The sequence below is a fragment of the Heterocephalus glaber genome, unplaced genomic scaffold (assembly GCF_053883595.1).
Source record: "Heterocephalus glaber isolate CG9 unplaced genomic scaffold, H.glaber_assembly_v1.0 deba00001481, whole genome shotgun sequence".
Taxonomy (NCBI): domain Eukaryota; kingdom Metazoa; phylum Chordata; class Mammalia; order Rodentia; family Bathyergidae; genus Heterocephalus; species Heterocephalus glaber.
In genome coordinates this window covers 61866031-61880809 of record NW_028258317.1, presented here as the reverse complement: position 1 = coordinate 61880809, position 14779 = coordinate 61866031, and the positions used below count along the sequence as shown (strand labels likewise).

Sequence of the window (14779 nt, the reverse complement as noted above, 5' to 3'; positions counted from 1 at the left end):
TTAGTTTAGTGCATGGTGAAAGATATAGGTCTAGGTTTAATCTTTGGCAAGCTGAAACCCAATTTTTCCAGCACCATTTATTAAAGGGGCTATCTTTCCTCCAGTGAGGGTGTTTGGCTCCTTTGTCAAAGATGAGGTGATTCAGCCAGGGATTTAGCTCAGTGGCTTCGCCGCCTGCTGTGCAAGCACAAGGACCCAAGTTTGACCCCTGATACCAAAAAAAAAGATGAGGTGGTTGAGTGTGTTGGGAGTCATTTCTGGATCTTCTAATCTATTCCACTGATCCACAGGTCTGTTTCTTTCCCAGTACCATGCTGTTTTTATAACAGTACCTTTGTAGTATATTTTCAAATTGGGAACTGTGATACACCCTACCTTGTCTTTATTGCCTAAAATTGCTTTTGCTATTCTAGGTCTCTTCTTGTTCCAAATGAATTTTTGGATTGTGTTCTCAAGGTCTGTGAAGTATACTGTTGGAATTTCAATCGAGATTGCATTGAATCTATATAGCAGTTTTGGAAGTGTGGCCATTTTCACTGTATTGGTTCTTCCCACTCAGGAGCAGGGGATGTCTTTCCATTTTCTGATATCATCTTCAATCTCTTTTTTCAGAGTGCTATACTTTTCAAAGTAGAGGTCTTTGATTTCTTTCATTAGGTTGAATCCTATGTATTTAATTTTTTTAAATGCTATTGTGAAGGGAGTTGTTTCTCCAGTTCCTCTTTTAGTGAGTCTGTTGTTTGAGTACAGGAAAGCTTTGATTTTTGTGTGTTGATCTTGTATCCAGCTACTCTGCTGAATTTTGCTATTAAGTCTCGAAGACTTATGGTGGAGTTCTCAAGGTCTTCTACATAGAGTATCATGCCATCTGCAAATAATGACAATTTAACTTCTTTTCCTATCTTTATTCCTTTTATTTCTTGCTCTTGTCTAATCATTGTGGCTAATGTTTCCAAAAGTGTATTGAATAGGAGTGGTGATAGAGGACATCCTTGTCTTGTTCCTGATTTTAGTGTGAAGGATTTCAGTTTCATTTAGTATGATATTGGCTGTTGGGTTTTCATAGATGGCTTTTATTAGGTTGAGATAGAGATTGTGTATTCCAATTTTCTGTAGGGTTTTTATCATGAAGTTGTGTTGGATTTTGTCACACACTTTTCCTGAATCTATTGAGATGATCATATGGTTTTTGTCCTTAGCTCTATAAATATAGTGCATTACATTGATTGATTTGCATATATTGAACCATCCCCTGCATCTCTGGGATGAATTCCATTTGGTCAGAGTGTATGACCTTCTTGATGATTTTTTGCATTCTGTTTGCCAGTATCTTATTAAGGATTTTTACATCTATGTTCATTAGTGAGATTGGCTTATACTTCTCTTTTTCAGGTGGGTCTTTCTCTGCTTTAGGGATCAAGGTGATTCTTGCTTCCAGGAATGAATTTGGGAGTATTGCTTCCCTTTCAATTTCATTGAAGAGTTTATATGGTAGTGGCAGAATGTCTTGTAGAATTCAGCAGTGAAGCCATGAGGACCTGGGCTTTTCTTAGTTGGTAAGTTTTTAATAATGTTTCCATTTCTTTGATTGATATTGGGTTGGTTAGAATTTTTAGGTCTCCTTTGTTCAACTTTGGTAACTCATATGTATCTGGGAATCTGTCCATTTCTCTGTGTTTTCCATCTTATTGGTGTATAGTTTCTGAAAGTAGATATTGATGATCCTTTGGATTTCTGCTTGGTCCATTGTAATTTCACCCTTTTCATTCCCAGTTGCATGGATTTGGGTCTTTTCTTCCTTTTTTTGATAAGATGGCTAAGGGTTTGTCAATTTTGTTCATTCTTTCAAAGAACCAACTCTTTGCTTTGTTGATTTTTTGTATCATTCTCTTAGTCTCCATTGCATGTATTTCTGCTCTGATCTTTATAATTTCCTCCCTTGTATGAGCTTTGGGTTTGTCCTGCTCTTCTTTTTCTAGAAGCTTGAAGTTCAGCATTAGGTTGTTTACTTGACTTTGCAATGTTTTCCTAACATGAGTATTCAGTGCTATGAATTTCCCTCATAGTATGGCTTTCATTGTGTCCCATAGATCCCCATATGTTGTACTGGCATTGTCATTTACAGAAGAAATCAGATGGTTTCTACAATTAATTTCCTCTCTGAACCCTGATTATTCAGAAGTGTGTTGTTCAATTTCCATGTGTTTATAAAATTCTTGCAGTTTCTCTTGCTATTGATATCCAATTTCATTGCACTATGGTCTGATAATATACACCAGATAACTTTGATTGCTTTGTACTTAAAAATGTTCTGTGAGCTAGTATGTGGTCTATTTTGGAGAATGATCTGGGTGCAGCCAAAAAGAATGTTCATTCTGATTTTGAGGGGTGGAGCACTCTGTGAATATCTGTTAAGTCCATTTCTTCAAGAGTTTGAGTTCTAGTATTTTGTTGATTATATTTGTTTAATTGATTTATATATTTGTGGCAGTGGGGCATTGACGTCCCCCACTACTATTGTATTAGTGCTTATTTGATTTTTCATGTCTGATAGCATTTGTTTTATAGAGTTGGGTTCACTAGTATTAGGTGCATATATACTTATGATTGTCATCTCTTCCTCCTGGATTGTTCCCTTTATAAGTTTGTAAGTGCCCTTCTTTGTCTCTTACTTTTTGATAAGCACCCTTTTTTGTCTCTTAGTGTTGATTTGAAATCATTTTGATCTGCAAAGAGAATAGCTACTCCTGATTTGGGGGAGTTCCTGTCACATGGAGTATTGTTTTTCCACCCTTTAACTTTCAGTCTATGAGTTTCTTTTTGAATTAAGTGTGTTTCTTGTATACAGCATATTACTGGATCTTGCTTCTTGACACATTCTGCCAGTCTATTTGTTTTGATTGATAAGTTGAGACCATTAACATTGATGGTTATAACTGATATATACTGAATTATGCCTGACATGATTTTTTTGTTGTTGGATTCTCCCCATTAGCATTTAATTTGTTGTCATGCCTCATAGATTCATTATGTTGGACTTTCTGGGGTTGTGATCCTCATTGTCTTTTCCTAGAATATTGTTTAAAAATTTTTGGAGTGCTATTCATGAAGTTCCAAAGGTGCTCTTTGTCATGAAAGTATCTTATTTCTGCATCAATTTTGAAAGATAGTTTTGCAGGGTACATCAATCTGCATTGGAAGTTGTTTTGTTTTAGGGCTTAAAATACTTCAGTTTCTTCCCTTGAGAGTTTGTGTTGAGAAGTCTGCTATGATTCTGATGGGCTTTCCTTTGTATGTGATTTGTTCCTTTTCTCTGTTTGTAGAATTTTGTTCTTCTGTGGGGTTTCTGTAATCTTAACTTTTATATGCCTAACTATAGATTTTATTTTTTTATCATGGCTAGTTGGAGTCCCATATGCCTCACTTATCTGTATGTCAAGTTCTTCTCCCCTGCTTGGGAAGTTTTCTGCCATCACTTCTGTGAACAGTTTTTTCATGTTGTCTGATCAGTCTTATGTTATTCTTCTTTGCATCATCTAGCAGCTGCTGTATTGATTTCTTGTGGTCCCTTACTATTTTTAAGAAATTTTTCTTTTCCTGGTCACAAGCCTGTCTTCTATATCTGATATTCTGCTCTCACATTGGCTCATTCTGCTGTGTAAACTTTCAATGGAGTTTTTAACCTCCTGGATATCTGTTTTCAGCTTTTATGGATTCCATTTGTTTCCTATGCTAGAATTCCATAATGTTCCTCAGCTCCTCTATTTTTTTATCTATGTCTGTTCTAGAGTTATTAATCATGTCTTGCACTATGGACACAGTCTCTGTTGTTATCTGAGAAATTATTTCTGATTTTTTTCCAGATCCTCTTTTGTTGCCAGTTAAGGGAGTCCAAGTATTTGAATATCAGATTATTCCATCTCATTGCCCTTTGGAGTTGCCTTAGGTGATCTCGAAGTCTGGTTTTGATCCTTGTTTATATGTCTTCTCATTTCAACAGTTGCAGCCTGCTTCACCTTTGTTGATGTGACTTTTTGCTTGTCTAGTGTTCTTCAATTCTCATCAAGCCACCAATAGACCTTTTCTCTGCTGCTCACTAATGTGCTAATTCCTAGGTTCAGAATGGTGGCCTTCTGGATCCCTGCACTGCCCTGTTTTCCGGGCAGGGTTCTAGCTGGGGCCTGTGCACACTTGGTGTGTTATCTGGGCCTGTCCCCCTTCATAGCTGTTGTCTGGGAGGGCCTTTGGCTAGGGGCTGTGCACCCCAGTCTGTGGTATCTGAGTGGACTTCTGGCTTGGGTCTGCACACACTTACCAATGGTGTCTGAGAGGGTCTCTGGCTTTTGCCTGTGTGCTTGTGCAGCTCCTTTCCAGGCAGGCCTTTGGCCAGGGCCTGTGGGCCCAAGCTACTGGGGTCTAGGCAGGGCCCTGGCTGGGACCTGTGCATACCTGCACAGTGGACTTCTTGCTGGGTTCTGTTCACACTTACTGATGGTATCTGGCCAGGTCTCTGGCTGTTATTTGTGCAGCTCTTTTCCAGGTGGGCCTTTGGCTGTGTTGGGTTTGGGTTTCTAATCCATTCTGCTAGTCTATGTCTCTTGATTGGAGAATTGAGACCATTCACACTGAGAATTATTACTGACATTTATTAACATTCCTGTCATTGGATTATTTTCCTGTTGCTGATTGCCTCATTTTCCCCTTTTGGTTAGCTGCTCATCCCACCAGATGTATTCATTCTTTTTTAACTTGTTAGCAATGTTGGCTTCATTGTCTTTATAGTATAACCTTGAGAATTTTTGTAATGCTGATTAGATGGTCATGAATTTTTTGATGTGCTTCTTGTCTTGGAAATACATTATTTCTCCATCAATTTTAAAGGAAAGTTTTGCAGGATACATAAGTCAGGGTTGGAAGTTATCTTTTAGAGCTTGAAACACTTCACTCCAAGCTCTCCTGGTCATTAGGATTTGTGTAGAGAAATTTGCTGTGATTCTAATGGGTTTACTTTGATATGTGATTTGTTTCCTTTCTCTGACAGCTTTTAAAATTTTTGTCCTGGTAATGGACTTCTGGTACATAGGTTCTCTTTTGGTCATGGCTATGTGGGGTTCTATATGCCTCACTCATATGTATATTTCTTTCCCTATATTTGGAAAGTTTTCTGCCATTATTTCTGTGAACAGATTTTTTATGCCCCTTGTGTTATGTCTTAATTTTTCACTTATTCCAATTACTCTTAGATTAGTCATCTACCAGTTGTTGGATCCATTTTTTCATGCTCTCTTGTTTATAAGAGTAGGTGGTCTTTAAAGTAATCATTGTCTTCTGTTCTGAAATTCTGTCATCAAAATTGTTGTTTCTCCTGCCCATATTATCAATATATCTTTTAATTTCCTGGATTTCTGACTGAGGGCTTCTCATGGACTCAAATTCTTTGGTACAGTGATATTCATGTTTTGTATTGTTTTGTTTAGCTCACCTAGCTTTCTATTAGTGTCTTCTCAAAGCTCCTGTATATTTTTGGTTATTACTACCGTTATCTGTTTAGTTAGATCTTCTCTAATCCTGCTGAATATCTCTTTGTGCTGTTTTCTAACCTCCTCTGCTATCTTTTTAAGTAATTCAGGTTGTGGCTTATGCTATTCTGCCTTCTTGGTGCCCCCTGGATTGACTTTGGGGGAGTTGGGAGTCTTGAGAGATGTTTTGTGCTCAGGTTTGTGCATCATATAGTCTGTATACTTTGTTACTCAGATGGAGATATCTTTAGTTGCTTTTCAGTGATGTAATTTGGATGTGACTAACTATAATCCTTTCCCACAGCCCCAAAATCCAACCACCTTGCTTAATTTGGGAAGGGAGGATACAGTGTTGTTAGCACAGTAACCAAACTCTGGTATTGTTAATACCACAAAGGCATTGAGTTTTGAGTTAGAGAGAAATAGCAACAATTATGTGACCCTGTTAATAGCAAATTAATCAGCTATAGTAGTATCATCCAAGACAAATTAGATATAAATATACCATAAGAAACAATTATGTCCTACCAATCCTAAAGAAGAAATTGTCACTTATGATAAAACCTAGGTTGCCTTAATGTTTATGACTTATAGTTGTCACATTTAGTACATATTAACTCTGTCTTTGCAAACGATAGAAGAATTCAACAATAATTTTACAAAATTAACTATCAAAAGATCAGCAAATCTTTATGGTTATACTATTTAAGATACAGGGTTTGGGAATGTAGGAATGCAAGAGAAAAACTTTGAAACTTCAAATATTGATAAGAGAAGGAGAGCAAGAAGTGATAAAAAGGCTTATTGGGAAGTGGAAGGATGTTTATAGAATAGGTAAAAGTAAGAGAAAAAACTGGCAAGAAATAGAAGATGGAAGAATAAAGAAATTAAATAAGAGGGAAATATTATGGGGGGAGGGAGAAGAGGAAAAAAGGATAAGAAGCAAGAGAGAAGAACAAAAGATTTCCCAATGCACAGGAAACTAAAGAAGAAAGGAGGGAAGGAAAGAAGAGGGAAAAAAACTAAACTAAAAACAATGCTTACACTCACAAAAAACAAACAAAATTTTTAAAATTTTCTTTGTGATTTCAAACATGTTTTTTTCTTCCAGGGTCTACAGTTTTGAGGCAATTTCCAAGTCAAGCTACATCCCTATTCTTATTGTTATACTGTGTGCAGTCACCAGCAAGCAGGCAGTAGGATTAGGCTAACAGTGCCAACCGTGGGACTTTCAGATCCACAACTCAGGCTGAGCCTATCCTCTGCCTATGAGGGTGGGCCCTAGGTCATTTAGCTTAAACACCACTAGAGGTCTTTTGCTGGACTGACCATGGCTTCCTGACCACAGATGTCTCCCATAGCTGTCCCTGACCCTGTAAATGTAACTGGGAGACCTAAAAGGAAGCCAACTTGTGGATGTTCTGAGACCCAGGTTCAGTTGATCCCTTCCTGGAATGGCATGCACCACCTCCTCTAGGGGATGGCAGGCACTTGGACTGGAGTCACTCACCAGCTGTTGCAGCACACAGCATACACCACTCTGTTCTATTGGTGCATTTCCCTTGAAGGCCTCTACAGTCCCCCACTTTCACTTTTTCTCTGCAGAGTCAGTCTTCATTTCTCAGGAGCCAGGCAGAAAGTACAGGTTGCCCCTTCCTCCCCCTCTCCCACGTTGTGTTCTGTCTCTTCCATGTACAGGCTCCAATTTTCCCATCAGACACTTCCTAGGTCCCAGGATCCACCTCACTTGTTTTTTCCCCAGTTGTTATTTTCCAGAACAACTTAAAAGTTTTGCCTTTCTTACAGATCATAAAATTGTCTCTTACAAATGTCAGTATAATTTATCAAAACATTCATTGATGTTTGTCTCCCATGTTTTTCCTTTTTACTTTTTTAAGCAAGTGGCCAGCCACTTAGTATTTACTAGCTTTGGGGGTATTTGTCGATATACAGCGTAAGTTACTTAAAGACAAAAAACAAAAGCTCTTTCTTTTTTTAAACAATATAAAATAACTTTCAGAGCCTGTTTATTTCCTGGAGAGTACAGGGAGACTAAAGAATGTCTTTAGGGACTGTTAGTCTCTTAAATTGTTGAAAAGACAGAAATTTAGATTCCACAACAGCAGAGATCCTCTCTGGCAGCTTTCTGGAAGACAGCCAAGACAGAAATGGCTTCATGACTCATGGGCAAAGAAGGAGTCTAGACATACATGACATCCCCAGCAGAAGGACCTGTGCTTTACTGTGACACAGAACCAGTGAGTCCTGACACCAGAGGGCATTTTGCCAGTAGACACAACATCTCAATGCCAACTAGTATGGTTCTATACCTGGTAACCAGAGGTTTTGCTGATAATTTGATGCTGAATAAGGTGCTGAACTTGATTATGTCTTCCAGGTGGGGAATGTTAATACCAATAATGTCAAAGTGAATTTTGCCTTGGCCAAATGTGGCTCAGAGTCACATTTAAGTTGATTTTAATAAATAAAATTATTTCTTATAACTCTGATTTTGTGAACTAAAGGGAATTCCTTTCATTAAAAATAGAATGTCTTATGACTATAGTACTGAAGAGATGGGATAAAACATAGATATTTTGTTCAGCCTACTTACTTTCATGATGAAGAATTTGATTTGTAAAAGGGAAATGTATTGCTTATTATCACAGCTTATTGGTGGCACACTGGTAGGCAATAGCTCTGATATTCTGCTTCCCATTCCACAGTTCTTTGCATTACATCCATGATGCCTCTTTTTTTGCAAAAGAATTACTACTCAAATAAAATGTTCAAAGAAGATCTATTGTCTGTCCTAGGCTTTTGATGACAGGGGCAATTTCTCATTACATTACACAACTAATGTGGATTTGGAGACATCAGAAGATCTCATCACAAAGATTTCATAGGAGGGAAAGGATATCATTGAAACCTTTTCATTCTGTTGCCAGTTCAGTTTCCCTTCCCAGCATCAGATGACCTCTTCAGAGCTGTGATGTGTTCTCAAGCTCAGACCACAGGAGCCAGACACCTTTGCATTCTACTTTGGGAGCTGACACATAAACTCCCTCAGTGGCCTTGGCCGATCCCTTAGCTTTTCTGCCTTGGTCAGCCTGGACTAAAAGATGATAGCATAACTTTGCTGCAGAAGGGTAGCCGTATAATGAGAGGCATCAAAAGCACACGTGGGAGATTGAGCACAATCTTTCTTTTGTTCTTCAGATAAATACTTTCTTTAATGCTCAATTAAAAATATCATTCAGAGAAATTTGTCCCACCTCTTACATTTTTAGCAATCTACCTGTATGCATAACAAGGGTTAAAAACAGATACTAAAGGTATTATATTGTAACAACCACAAAGACACATTCCATTCTATGTCAGATCATGTCCTCAACTCATACATCAATTCTAAGGGATCTATTATGTCAAAGGCTGTGTGACATATTTCTGTTGTACTAAAGAGAAGAAATATGAAAAGCAGTTTCAAATTGTTATCAGAGTTTTCTTCAATGCAAAGATATCTAAAATTTTTATCAGTATTTAAATAGTGTGTTTTTCAAAAAAAGGCTTTGGAAGGAAGTACTACTTGGAAAATACTGCATACATAGCACTATTTTGGAAAATCACGATACTTTATAAAATATAATGAGATCTAAATAGTTGTGTAATAAGCTTATGGAACTTCATTGAACCCCCAAAGTTTTCAAACTTATTTGATCTTTCAACACATTTTTCCTCAAGCACAAATTAATCATACTAATGGATCAGTTTCTGAAAATGCACAGTTTTGGGAATGCTAGATTCAAAAAGCCTTCTCAGAAAGGGAAGTTTAGTTTGTCACTAGAGTTTCAAGCAAGATTGTATGACAAACTGCCAGGAAGTTTTGGGGGAATGTTGTGTCTGATGGGACACAGACTCAGAGACTTCTTAAAGTCCCTTCAATTCCCAAGATTTCATGAATCTTTTTCATTCCAGATAGGCATCACTATATAGTATGTGTCTACTATTAAACACAAAGAGTAGTATACTTTGTGTCTGCTACTAGACACAAATGCCACAAGTTGTACTAGACAGATCCCTTAGATTCCTTATTTTATTTGTGCAATACCCTGAAAAGAAGGTATTATAACCTACTTTACAGATAAAAAAAACTCAATATCAAAGAACATGAATAAATTACTTGTAGACACATAGCTGAAAAAGTGGCATACCAGGGATTGGAAGCAATTCTCATGTATTTTCTATTCTGTGGTACCACTTCCCTAAATCATATTTGTTTCAAAGGAAACCATGGATATATGGCTGAACCTGGTGTACTGACCACTCAAAGGTATGAGATGGTATCAGTCTCACCTTTTACTTCCATGAATTTCTGATCTCTGGAATAAGCTAAGAGCAGTTACTTTTTTTTCTGGCCTTCGTGTCTGCTCTCACTTATGTCTATTTCTGGCATGTTCTTCACAGGGATGGATTTTGCTCATCTATCAGGTCTCAACTTTATGATGTTGCTCCAGGCCAGTTTTCCTGCTTACCTATTGTGTTCCTCTTCCTGGTCACACTGTAGCCTTGCTCTTCCTGGGCCTCTTGGGAAACTCTAAGAACCATCCTTTGGTGACCTGCGTAAGCATGTACTATGAAGCTCTGGTTTTAGTTTTGGGTTTTCACCATCACTGCATAACCTAGTCCCGTGTGTTTGAAAATTCAGCTGCATGATTATAACTGGGAAATCTCTTTCCCCCAAAGATATTGATTCTGTAGATTTTGTACTTTTAGATAAAATATTTAGATCTTTGGAAACTTGAATTTCTAAAAGACTCCTAGGTGCTGTGATGCTCCCAGAGCACACTTTGAAACACTGGCCCTGCTGATGCTGACAAATATATCCTTTAGCACAGTGATGGCAAACCTTTTAGTGCTTTCAACAATACAGTCTGCTGCGGCACGTGCCACAGGTTCACCATCATGGCTGTAGCATAAAGTTGTAGGTTCTATGTTCCCAGTCAGGCTCTATCCCTCCACCACTTTACATGACTGCTATTATTTGTTTACTTACATTTTGTTTAGTCTCTCACATTATGACATAAACTCCATGAAAGCTGAGGGTTTTTCTTCTTTTTACTGTTACATACTGCCCAGAACACTGAGCAATTCCTAGAATCACAAATAAATAAATATCAAATAATCGATTTTGAATGTTGAAGATGTACCCTCTCATGAACTTTCTAATAATAACTAGACACCGGAAACAATAAACCCACGAGCAGATCTAGACAAAATAAAACATTGGCCCCATTCACCAACCTTTTTTATGGGCTCAGGAGTATTTGAAGGGCCATCATAGAGGTTGCTGACTTTGGGGGTAAAACGCATCTCTCTTCTGTGCTGATCTGGATCTGTGAGGTTGACATGAGTGGCTCCTCTGTCAGTCAGGTCCTCTGGTAGCCCAGTCTATATACAGTGCATGCAAAGCTCATGAATTTCAAGGAAGGAATTATCACACATTCCCTTGTTTGTGACAGAGATATCTGCTGGGTGCAGGGAGGATGGAAGAGGAAGGCCAGGCACATAACGAGCCATCACTCATCACCTCTTCTGAGTCCACTGTACCCACTTGACCAAGGGAACCTTTGTGCCACCTGATGGAGGAGAAGACATACATCACAACAGAGCCCAGAGCACTCTCATTACATCTTCCTGCAGATCTTAATTAATGGAAAAGGTAATTTCCATGGTTTATTATATATAGGAACTACTTGGAGAAGTTGGAATTAATGCAGAGATACTGGAAAGGAGACTCAGATTTGTATACAATGATATACTTTACCTTTACCCCAAACTGGGGACAACAGAGAAAACAGAATTGGCTATGACTGGATTATTATTAAAGCAAGTGGGGTTTAGTTATAAAATTCTTGTTACATTTGTATATGTTTGAAAAATTTTGTAATATAAAGTTGAAAATAGATTCATCCAATGTATCATAAAGAAAATAAGTTCAATTTACCATGTAGAAAATGAAGCAGATACTACAATGTCAAAGGCAGGCTTATGGTTCCTGAGATGGAAACATAGATCTACTTTGATATTATTTATACTGTATATTAAGGTAGAGTAATGAGGCAAAGTATATTCTCAACAACTGTCAGTGTAGGAATACATTTGTAAGGATTTGCTATTGTTTTTAAGGTTTAATATCTTAGAGTTAGTCTTAGTGAAATAAAAGCTGTTCTTTGTGTAAAAGGTATTTTACATGTTCCTGCCATTAAGCAAACTTTTATCTCTTCTACAATAATTTTGATGGGGAAACTTTATTTTTGAACTATAGGAAAAAACTCATGGAAAATGCATTGTCCCTGAATTCTCACATAAAATAATAATGTAAGCATTATTACAAAAATTTAATATCAGTTGCAACTTTTACTGGAACTAATTCTAATGTAATCTTAGATGGAGATTTTATATTTTTAATTAAAAACAAGTTCAAACTGGAAAAAATAGTTCAAGGAAATGCATTAGATGTTGTAAAGTAGCTTTATGATACTTATTGCTTAACCACCAGATACCCCTCGACTGTCCAGCCTGTTTCCATGGTAGGACAAGACAGAATTTGTTGATTGCCCTTCATAAATCCTCCCTAACCAGTAGAGAGTGAGAACGGGAAAGGAAAGGAAAGGCTGATTTTGAAAGTCAGACTCAGGTCTGATTTCAGGTCTTCCTAACTATGTGACCTTGAACACTAAACAGCTTAATTTACCTTCCTAAATCTCGTCTATAAAGCAGGAAATGATATTACTTCTTTATATCACTGAATCACAGTAAAGTATTGATCAGAGGAGAATCTATGGTTTGGAAGGGAAGGAGATGATTCAGAAGACATTCTGCAGGGCAGTCTGCCCTTGGAATAAGAGGAAAGTAGGAGGAGGGCAAAATGAGAGGGAAAAAAAGGAAAGCAGTGAGTACTTTGTTTTATTTTACTTCCTAGGGGAAGGTAGTCAAGAGCAAAGAAAGACTGAGACTATCAAATTCAAGTTGTTGGTTTAGTCTGTACTGAGCATATTCCATTACCCAGGTACCCTGGCAAGATACCACTGACTTGTAGTAATTGCATTATAATGAGACACCACATGAAAATAAAATAAGCTATAATTAGGGGTGGCACCATGGTTCCCTTAGCTCCCCTGCAAAAGAATCTAGGGAGGAGTTTGTGAATGTCATGAAGGAAAAGAAAATAAGTTCTCAAAAAAAAGGGTCAACTACAGCCCATATATCTAGGAGAAGCTTTATATACCGTGTAACACTACTTTTACAGACTGGGTTTGGTGAGTGTTAGGCAACAAATGTACACTCTGGTATCAAGTCTTTGCCACTGTCCTTAGTTAAAGGGAAATGCCAAAATAAACAACACAGATTGGAGGAAAAGGATGCTCTCTCCTGCTATCTTGTTAAAGGTTCAGGCCAATCCAGAGAGCAAGGTGGGAAAGGAATGAAACTGTCCAAAGGTACAGACAGGAACAGCTCTGCAGAGCTGTAAACATTCAATAAGATCAAGCATATAAAGCACCTGGCACACTGTAGGCCTCAGCATCGTTTTTGTTGGCAGCAGCTGCTGCTGTTACTGGTACTGCTGCTGTGCTCATCTAGACAACAGACTTCACCCAGTTAAACTTTTTTTGCCTTCAACCTTAATATCAGTCTTCTGACAGACTGCAAAAGTAAGTCATATGTACCCAAAACATTCATCAACAATTGAGAGAATTACACAAGACATAGCAAGCGAAAGGCTTTTCGTCACATTACTGATCCTCAAAGCCATCAAATTCCATTCAGATTCATCAGTTGTCCCACTCTTGTTTCTCCTTACTATCCAAGCTGTCGCCTCTTCTGCCTTCTTCTGAGACCTACCCAACTTCACTGATTGTCCTTCCCCTCCTGAGACCCTCTAGATAGTTCCTCGCCCTTCCTTAGTCTTAGGAATCTCAGTTCATCTCTCCATTTACTACTCAGAGCAATTCTTCACCCACCCAAGCTTGGGAGTCTAGCTTACATATCCCACCCATCAGCAAAGGAGAGGCAGCCTTTAGCTACAAGACTCTACTCCAAGAGTATTTCAATTTAAAATAGAATGTTAATAGCTGGTGGGGTGGCCCAGGCTTGTAACCCCAGAATTTTGAAAGTTGAGGAAAGAGGATCTAAAATTTAAGTCCTACCTGGGCAACTTATCCAGACCCTGTGTCAATATAAAATTAAGTCAATTAAATGAAAAAGGCTGGGAATGTAGCTCAGGATGAGCACCCTGTGTTTAATACCTAGAACTGTGAGAGAATGAATGAATGACAAGATGCATCATAATTATCTTTAGTCAAACTATTCCATCTTACAGCAATTTTTTCCTTCCTTACTGAGGAACTACTTATTAGCAAAACTTTGCTCTCCAAATCTTACACCAAGCGCTGCTCATCTCTGATCTGTTAAGACATTCTCATGGTGTCTGCCTTCAAACACCAATTCTTTATCTCAACTTCTCTGATCCCAGGATGTCATTTAGTTAATATGGACATTCAAATCCATATTTATTTCCTGTAAGAAGAGAAAGACTGGGTGAGAAAAGGCAAAGTACTTAAGTTAATGCCAAACTTGAAACCAGACACAAAAGAAATGCTCATCACTTCTCAGTGTCTCAATGCCAAGTCACATGATGGTCTACATTAAATGTGTGTATGTCAGAGCTCCATACACACATGCACCCAAGTGTGCAAAACAGAACAAAGCAATCTTGGGGCCCAAAGTTTCTCTCAAGGTTTAAAAGTACTGCTTTATATGAATAAATATAAGTAGTATGCTATATTATTCTGTAATCTATGCTAACTCATTATTGAAATTCATCAAAACAGTTACTCTCAGGGAGCTTTTGTCTTCTTCCTTCTCTCTCTGAAGATTTAATTCCAAACACAAGAAGAAGAAAACAATGAGAGCAGACATAACCCAGTCAACAACTTGGATTTATGGAGTACAACCTTGAAAATATATTTTTAAAACATCAAGCATGTGAATTAAATCTCCCACCAGGCAGCTATAATTTACACAGCAAGCACTTGGCAGGTAATTCGAGCACACTGTGATACTGGTAGCAAGGGGATCCTCTTCACAGAAAACCAGACCCTTTTTGCGACACCAGGAGGTAAGAGAGAAACATATTCACTTTGTAGCTAGAGTGGGTTGTTTCCTGTTCAATGGGCATCTGATAATAAAAACAAACAAAA

At 37.9% G+C, this 14779-nt stretch overlaps 1 long non-coding RNA gene across 2 annotated transcripts in view; it reads right to left on the bottom strand.

Annotated features, from left to right (window-relative positions):
* Window positions 1-11048, bottom strand: part of LOC147825989 (uncharacterized) — a 38972-nt gene extending 27924 nt beyond the window's left edge. For both annotated transcript variants that reach the window (XR_015440132.1, XR_015440133.1), the window contains exons 1-2: window positions 10821-11048; window positions 10573-10670 (exon numbers count right to left, since the gene is read on the bottom strand). This is a non-coding gene — a long non-coding RNA (uncharacterized LOC147825989). The remainder of the gene's footprint in view (window positions 1-10572; window positions 10671-10820) is intronic.
* Window positions 11049-14779: the final 3731 nt, after the last annotated feature.